This window comes from Poecilia formosa, unplaced genomic scaffold (genome assembly GCF_000485575.1).
Source record: "Poecilia formosa unplaced genomic scaffold, Poecilia_formosa-5.1.2 Scaffold67, whole genome shotgun sequence".
Lineage (NCBI taxonomy): Eukaryota > Metazoa > Chordata > Actinopteri > Cyprinodontiformes > Poeciliidae > Poecilia > Poecilia formosa.
In genome coordinates, this window is record NW_006800006.1 from 843,133 (window position 1) to 851,290 (window position 8,158).

Consider the following 8,158-nt stretch of genomic DNA (forward strand, 5'->3'; position numbering starts at 1 on the left):
TTCATGTGGGGAGGAGTACCTTTGTGTGCATGCTTTCATGATTGCATGTGTGTGTGGGTGCATGTGTGTGCATGGTTCTGCAAACACGAAATGCAAAATGTGACATTTGTGCTGTTGAGAAAGTGCTTGTGCAGTTTACTTTGGTTCACACTAAAGGACAGGTCACCAGTCAAGTGTCAGGCCTGCATTAGCACATGCTAATGCTAGCTGTTTGATATGTTGTCAATAAACATTTCAGCGTCGTCCAAGTTAAATTATTTGTCAATTAAGATCTTTCCAGACTTTCTAATGTTGTATTATATCTTTTAAAATTATTTTTTAAAATTCAGAATCAATTTTTTTTACTTGCATAGTAATCCTGGTTTAACTTATTTTGAATACTTTGCTGGGTTTGAAAACCTTGCCCAACGTGTTGAACAGTGTTAGCATGAAGCTCACATTTTTGAGAGCGTCAACCTGAACATGCTGGTTTTCACACAGTGGTAAATCATCTTCACGTGATTTGGAGCACAGGGTCCAGTGCTCGGGCCATTTCACTTTGCTATGAATTATATTCTCCTGGCCTCAGATAATGGCCTTGTGTCTGTTCTGATTTTGCTAGATCTCAGTGCTGCTTTCCACACAGTGGACCACAATATTCTCTCATAACAGCCTGAACATGTAGGTATCGAAGGAAAAGAACAATGCTGGTTTAAACTGTCCCATTTGTTCATGTGAACAATGAATCTTCACACACCAGGATTACTTGTGGAGTGCCACAAGGCTCTGTGCTTTGTCCAGTTCTTTTTAGTATGTATATACATGTACCTCCAATCTGCAAAATCATCAGACAGCACAGAATAAGTGTTCACTGATATGCTGATGATACTCAACTATATCCATAAACGAATCCGATCAGTTAGGCAGACTACAGGGATGTCTTGAAGACATAAACTGGACGACAGTAAAATTTCAGCCTTTAAATTATGACAGTGATGGCATTAAATTGGCCTCTGGGAATAGCATAAAGAACTTCGCCATTTCTTTTAACCAGGACATGTCATTTAAATCCCAAACAAAACAGGTTTCTGGGATTTACTTCTCCCACCTAAAGAATACAGCCAACCTTAGAAACATGCTGTACAGGAGTGGTGCTGAAAAACTAATCCATGCATTTGTTACTTTGAGCAGAGGAAGCTGCTAAAGGAGCCACTGCTGCCATTAACCTCTCAAACAAAGAAAGCACTTGTACATCAGGTTTTCTGTCTTCTCAGTCCCCAGGTTTTTTCCTCTTACAGGAGAACTTTTGCTCTCCGCTGTCGCTACATGCATATTCAGTATGAGGAATTGCTGCAATTCAACCACATGGTGCAAGTCATTATCTGCCGCCGCTGCATGCTTGCCCTGGAGGGTGAATGCTGCAATCCAATGACTCAATGTAATCTGCTGGGTTTCCTCAGATAGAAAACATTTGAATAATAAACTTAACTTGATGCTCTGTTTGATAACTAGATTCAAGTGGAATGTATGTATGATTGGATCGAATTACCTTTATTTGACAATATGTTGTGAATTGGCACATGGCAAATTTGTTTTATTTTTACGGCCTACGATTCAAGTAACTACTTTATATGTCCTTAAAAAAACACTGTAAAAAAGGAACTACAATGAAAAACTCTTTAGATAAATGCTACAATACATACATTTTATTTGTAGTGTACCTTACGTTTTAAAAATCTCAAAGTGCTAAAACAATCACAAAAACAATCAAAGGTATGACCATCAGATGTATCTGTAAATACTGAGAAACACAAAAGGTTTCGGTTCTTTTTCTGAAAGGTCTCTGTGGTTTGTCGAGCCATCAGATCGTCTGCAAGGGAATTCCATAAAGGAGAAGTTGCTGAGAGGAGAGAAGGCCTGGTGGCCCATGAAGGTCTGGTCCTGTTTGGAATCTGAGTCATTAAACTCCTCTAAGATGTCCAGCAGCAGGAGGTTGGTCAGATATATGATCTGGATCAGAGGTCATCATCTCTCATTTGTCGTCAGGATGAACCATAACAGAATTACACATTGTAACATAAAAAACCACAAGCAACACCATCATTTCATCCATCCTTCAATCTTCATGAGACGAGACACGTGGAACCCCAGTAGTTTCTCGGTATGTCACAGGGGAACACACAGACTCATAGGACAAACCTGGGCACACACACACGCACACACACACACTTACACATACAAGATAAGGTTCTCCCATACTTCTTCCAAAACATCAAGATTGGTTCTTATTGAGAGTCGAATGACGAAAATTGAACTGTCCTCCCATTCTCTACACCAGGCCCGGGTCAAACTACATGGCATGGAGCTCGGTGGTGTGTTGTGATTGGTCACAAGTTTGTGTGCTATGCAAAAATGTGCTACTGCTCAGTTTTTGTGTCTGCAGGTGACATGAATACGTTTAAAGGAGCGTTTATAAAACGCAATGAGGAATTACGTACATTTGTACGATTCTTCACAGTACCTACAAAGACTGGTTAAAAACCAATCTTTGTTAAAAAAAAATGGTTAAAAACTGGTGATGGAAATCGCAAAGTCGTTTTGCAAACTCTTACCACTGTCACCAGCATCACTCAAAGGTTTCTAACTAAACTCAATGTGGCCAAAAACATGGATTTTGAGATGAGATGGATTTGAGCCCGGGAACCTCTTGCTGCAAGGCAGCAATAGTAACTGGATGGCACCCTGTGCTGCCACAGGTGTTGAAATAATTGACCTCAGGTGCTCAGATCACGTCCAAGGTCACAGGTGTAAACATCAGCACATGCAGACTACTTCTATAAACATCTCTTCAAACTTCTCTCAGGAGATAAACTGCAGCATGGTACGGTGATACGATGTCACTTGTGCAATAAGGCAAGTCATGAAATTTCCTCACAATTAATTATTCTACAGTCAGCGGTCTGCTGCATCATAGCAAAGCAGATAGTGTTGGGATCAGCCTGACCAAAAAGCGGTAGGCCAGGTACAATCACAGAGCGGGCCCAGTGCGTTCTGCAACATAGTGTGAAGAGGTCGGCCACTTTCTTCAGAAACCTTTAAACTTTCACGTGGCCTTCAGACTGGGTTTCCACCGGCAAGCCTTACCTCACCAAGGGCAACGCAAAGCCTTGAATGCAATGGTGTAAAAAGCATGACTAGACTCTAGACCAATGGGGAAGTGTTACTAAGTGTGACAAATTGTGTCTGTCTGACATTCAAACAAGCAAGCCTCAGTTCAGCAGTTACCAAGAATTTCAACAATTTTATGACTCTATTGTGTCAAGTATAATGATTAGTGCAGAAGGAATTATGATGTCAGGGTATTGTCCTTAGTTCTAGTGAAAAGGATCTATTGGTAATTCAGAATACTGTGACATTTGGGGCAATTTTAAGTTTTCAGAGTTGTAAAGTCTGTAAAGATACGGATGAGTGAACTTCATGTCGAAGAGTCCTGACCTACAAACGATAGCGTACCTTTGTGATGAAGGAGCAGAGACTGCGAGCATCACTTGTTGCTCCAGGAATGCCTTTCCTTTACTGAACATGGAAGCTTACAGGTGAACCAGCGGATGGGTGAAGGCAACCAAGACCCCTGCTATTGCTAACTGGATCACAGAGCCGGAGATCCTACATTTTTAGTCTGTGAAATCTCTTTCTACCAAAGCATAAAAACTATAAATGTAATGTGAGGTACATGGGCCTCATTGGTCGGAATTCAGGGATGAATGGAAGGCAGGGTTGGATGAAATAGTCCGGCCTGCAAGCAACAAAAGTACCAAAGTAGGAGAGTAACTGGAAATGCTTTCTGATTAGACTGAACCTTGCAGGTGTGTAACTTCTCTGATGTGGTCAAAACAGGATTTATCGGTAATAAACAGAAGTGAAATGGAAATTAGGCTATATCTGTATAGCTGGGAAAAAAACAATTTACCGCAAAAGGTCACTCAGTTTGTGTCTTCATATCTATTTTAGGGAAACTTTCCCAGCAGTTCAGTGGCATAGAGACGGGATACAGCCTGAACAAGTCACAGGACAAACCTGGAAGCAGACCTGGCTGACATGCACAGACCGACACCGAACTACGTCTAAAATCACCACTTAACCCAAAATGGAGAATTAGAATTAAAAGCACTTTTTTTTTTATCCTTGTGTAACGTTGATTTTGTCATTAATCAGGTTAGTAACTATATATCACTAAACTCATGCTTGTTATTAGAGTTGTGAGGCCCTGGGGTAATTCTTGGGAAGTAATCAGAATAATTTTTATTAAACAAAAAACCGCAGTGTCAACATTCAAAGCAAACTCAAAACTTTCCTGTTCCTGCTCGGCTGAGGTAGAAGCCAAATATGCAAACTTGTGAATTTTAGACGCTGCAGAATCACCTTAAACACAACATTACCCATGTGAGACACAGTGGAAACAGAACAGTGCTGGGTGGGATGCAGGCCTGGAAAAAAATCATGTTAGTTTTATGTCAATCTCAAGGCCTGGGGGCCAAATCTGGCCCTCCATAGCTTTTTATGTGCTTTAAATAGAACCATCAATAATGCTTGAACAGTATTTCATCAACTCAAATCGGTTTTTATCTGTTTACTGCCAAATTGCATAAATTAGTCCCTCCACTTTCTTGGGAATTATTGTGGAGATTCACGCAAAATCAACAAATCCCTATTATGCACTAATGCATAATAGGGATTTTATTGCAGATTTTTCACAAAAATGGTGAAATACTTTGGATCTGAGAGACAGTTTACTCCCACCTGCAGGTGGCAGTATGTCCCACTTTTACTGAACAGCTGTTCCAGCCTTACTTGATGTTGAGTTATAATCCACAATGATCTGGCTGCTGACCAGTAATAAAAAGTCACATATACCGTCATACATAAGCACAAATATTTCTAAATAACTACCATGAAAACTTTTTTTTACAACCCCCTGCCCCCTCCCAAAAAAAACAATAAAATCCTGGAGCGTCTGGAGAGATATTGAATATTATTTAATTTTAAGAAATGATTTACTTTTTAGCAGTTTAACGGCTTTTATTAATACACTCTGGCACAACTGGCCCTTTAAGAACATTGGTGATGTGGATTGGGCCCTAAAGGAAAATGACATTGACCCCCCCGTGTTAGTGGATGTTAAAGTCTTTTTTTTCCATTCATAGATTCTCTATGTTTTGCAGTTTAGGCTTTCTTATAATCTAAGTGATCATAAAATCCATATACATATATTTTTATTGTTTTCAGCAATTTTCAAGCAATCATTTTCAGACGAATGTTTTTGTTTGCTAAGCCTCTTAACTCTGACATTTACATCATCCAGGAATACAAAGTCTTCTAAACTCCAGGGATTAACCTGTGCCATTTCTACAAAGGAACTTAGCGGAGGATCCGTTTTAAATGGCATATTGGGGCTCTTTGTTACTAACAGCTTGTCACAAAGACACAATTTGTTCCCATCTCCCCGGCTGCATCCAAGATGAATGCCACAGATAAAACTGTTCGGCAGACAGAAAACACTATTTTAACTACAGTGGGGTTTGGAAGGCGGTGGATGGTCAAGTGGAGGGTAATGCCTCCCTCTGGTCCAGTTTCTGATTTTTGTTGGATTTTTCTGGGGGTTTTTAAGTCATAACTTTTAAATCATGTTCATTTGAGAAAGATTTTTTTTTTTCCAGTTTCAAAACTGGCCCTTTTTCCCCACTCTCTATTTGATTTTTCCTCTGCAGTCTGGGCATCCAAGGAGCCAAATATGAATAATTAAAGAGGCGTTTCAAGCTTTTCCATCATAGTGTGTGCAAGTTGTTCAGTCTGGATTTATAGTCATATTCAATAAACTAGTATATGTGCACCGATGAGTTTTGGTTGTCAGATAAAAAGTCACTTTTAAATATAACAACCTTCAACCAGATCTTACACCTTTCATTAATCCCACATTTATGTATTAAAATGTTTAATATAATATTCTAATCTTAAATGTCATGATTTTATTAACTGTAAGTACATAATTGAGAAGTGGAAGGGAAGTAAGGCATATTTTATTTCTTAAAGGGACAGTATCATGTAAAACTGCCTCTGAGCTTCACATTATGTTATTCCCTCATTAATAACATACTTGGTGTGCTGCTTTGACTTTGTCATACATATTTGACAATTTCTTTAATTTCCCATTCAGCTGTGCAAAACGCCTGGGTGGACCTAGCTCCGCCTTCTAGGACAAATCTCCTCCTTGGAGCTGCATTTCTCAAGCTTCTGCCTCACTGAACTTCCTCACTGAGCTCCTTCAGACTAGCCAGCAGCAATTAGCAAACACCTGCTGGAACTGTGCATCAGCTGAACTCATTATAAGAGCTCATTATACTCATCAGTGAAACACTGGCAAAATCATTGCTAGAGTTAATAGAGGAGCCATGTTGTTTTGACTTCCTGAAGTCGGAGTTCCAGACAGAGCAGGAGGTTTTAAAGAGACAGAGGCCCAATTTCAAGGTGTTAAATGACAAAGTAAAATTTCTTTTCAGTCATATTTGATATTTATAGAATTTTATAACAACTGAAATGAACACAGTTACTTGATTGTGCTACTTAATGTCACTATGTGGCTGGAAAAAACCTAATACTTTAAAGATAAAAATCTAAAAAGTGTGGCCGCATTTCTATTTAGCCCCACTGAGTTAATATTTCATACTAACTTTTGCTGTAAAAAAGATGTCTCCCAGCTTTGCCCAACAAAAGATTAAAATTTCCACCCATCCTTCTTTGCAAGCTAGTTTTCGTCATATTGGACGGAGAGAACTGCTGTTATCTTAGACCGTGTTGGTGTATTGAATAAAATCCCAATGAAACGTTGAAGCTCAAGGCTGCGCTCAGACAACATGAAAAAAAAAAATTCAAGGGGGTCAGGCAACGTTTGCATAACAGGCTATGGATATTTTTATCAGTGGAACTTCTGACGCTGTGAAGCGTCGAAAGAGTCCACACACTCAACGCGAAGACATGCATAATCTCAAAATATGCCCAAGTGATTTCAGGATATCTAACATGTTGCTACTGATGTAAGCAGCACTTTATCTCCCTGTCTCCATCCGTGTGTTTCTAACAGGAAATGCTTTGTACATGTTGATGACTTGCAGCGGTGACATTAAGTGTTATCAAGTTTTTTTCTCGTCTTTATCGGTTGCAACACCTCACCAGTTCCTCCGTCGGTTGTTGTCATTAGTGACGTTTTCAGGGGTTTTGCATGCAGCGGCTTGAAGGAGCGTTAGAAAAACAACATCTAATGGTGACTATTTCTGTCCTGTTCTTTTGATAAACAGAGGCCCAAACAAAAACGAACCGGCCTTCGCCAGATTCCTCCGGCTGGGGGTGGCAGCCGCGGTCGTCTCAGGCAGAGGAAGTTGTGGCGGGGTGTCACAACGCTCTGCCAAACACGTGGAACACCTCTTTAGATAAAACTCCCCGTACATTCAGTACCACCAACACATGCTGAACAGAATGTTCACGTAGCACGCAGCAGTCACAAGGTGAAACCAGGCTGAGAACTACTTCTACTTTCCAAACAAAAAACCACCAAAAAAACAAAAACACATGACAATAAAGATAAGATGCACATTACTTTATTCTTTGAAACTTTTATACAGTATAACCTGAGGTTAGGATGGAGATTTTCCAAAAGAATTAAAGCCTCTTTGTTGTATTTGTGGTTGACTGTGATGGGGAGGAGGTTGTGCTGTTTTTGTATTTGCATCTGTTTGCATAAACTATTCCATCAGCTTGTAAAATCCATCATGTCCCAATGAGAAGTGACAAGCAAAACAAAACGCTTGCTAGCTACAGTCATCCCTTCTCTCTACCTTTGATTCACTTAAAAACTAAATTTCGGGTTTTTGATGCTTGGCGTGAGCCATCAGATCAGATTAGGCCAAACGTTGCGCTCTGACTGTCCTCAGATACATTTTCGCAATGAGTGAGCAGTTCTCCCCCCAGACCCGCCCACCGTCTGCTGTCTGACTGCAGCTCAAAGTTTAACATGAGATGATTCATGCACTTCTCTAATAAATGGAGCTTCTAGGTCAGATTGAGTGAAACGTACGGGAGCCCAGCAGTGCCAAACAAAAATTGTGAAAAAAAAAAAAAATTATAT